Genomic DNA, 1294 nt, shown 5'->3' on the forward strand with positions numbered 1-1294 from the left:
TATTCATGGGGCCACAAAGAGTCAGGCAGGACTAAGGCGACCGAGCAGGGCTCACAGTGCCTTTCAGGAGGGAGCCCAGATGGGTTAGTGTCAAATTACCTAAGCATCATATAAAAGATAATAGCAGAAACTTCTTTTTATTATATAATGCCCTACTTTGTGTTTAATGTTAGAGAATGACATAAATCCAAAATCTATAGTATATATATATTTTAAATAAGGATGGTGCTAAATATTCATAGATGGATTGCTAGAGTATAACTAAATGATTAGTTAATGGAAAACAATGTATTGTTGACCCTTACAAATTTAAGGAGTCACATGAAGGAAAATGTGGCTTAATGATCATTAACAAAAGATCAAAGTGAGTTTTGAGACTTCTGCACACCCTAGATAACAGTCCTTACTAAATACTGCTTAATGCAGTAACTCTGGTGAGTGGTAATTTGAGATATTAATCATCTAATTGAGTGAATGGAGGTTTATTTTAATCTTTACTAATCATGAATTCTTGGAAAAGAAGCAATATATTGCAAGCTTCTGCAAGAGCAATGTATGTATCAGTAAGCACTCAATATGGCTATTTTATTAACTGAAGTATTTTAAGTAGTGATGAGACATCCAAATGAAAAAAATTTTAATGTTAATAGATGTTGTTAAAACTTCACATTTTATATATTTATCAATTTTTTATCTTCTGAAGAAGATAAATTATATCCAGGACTGCTTGATTTTGTAACATAAAATTTACACTATAGGTTGTTATCAATATGTAAAGAAAACAGCAAGAATTGATTTTTTCAGTGGTTCTCATTCCAACCAAACATAATCAGAGAATACATTTCTCTAAGCGAATAATTGTCATGCATTAAGGAAAACACCAAAAATATAGCTTCTTTCAGATATTTGATCCATCATGACTTTTGGAAAATATTAAATCTGTAGACTTGAATATATAAGCAATGTGAACTGGGCTGCAAGCATCCATTATTCAAGATATTTAAAGCTAGCTATTTCACTGACTCAAAATAATCTATTGCAGGTTATATTTTTCCTTTGATTCCACTGCCTACACCTCCCTCCAAAATGGACATGTATTCTCCTAGGTATACATTTAATTCATCCAAGAAATATGCATTGACTCTCTACTGTGGATCCTATACATAAAACACAATATAGGCAACATTTGATGTAACTCTATGTGTCTTTATGTTCAGAAGGTATGATACATTAAAATTGACTATAATTCCTATCTGAAGATATATATATATATATATATATATATATCTCTCTC

General features: G+C 30.9%; 1 protein-coding gene across 3 annotated transcripts in view; it reads right to left on the bottom strand.

Moving 5' to 3' along the window:
• PPFIA2 (protein tyrosine phosphatase, receptor type, f polypeptide (PTPRF), interacting protein (liprin), alpha 2) overlaps positions 1–1294 on the bottom strand; it is a 507538-nt gene that overhangs the window by 263290 nt on the left and 242954 nt on the right. The gene's annotated exons all lie outside the window — the stretch shown is intronic.

Source organism: Bison bison, unplaced genomic scaffold (assembly GCF_000754665.1).
Source record: "Bison bison bison isolate TAMUID 2011002044 unplaced genomic scaffold, Bison_UMD1.0 scf7180017864535, whole genome shotgun sequence".
Lineage (NCBI taxonomy): Eukaryota > Metazoa > Chordata > Mammalia > Artiodactyla > Bovidae > Bison > Bison bison.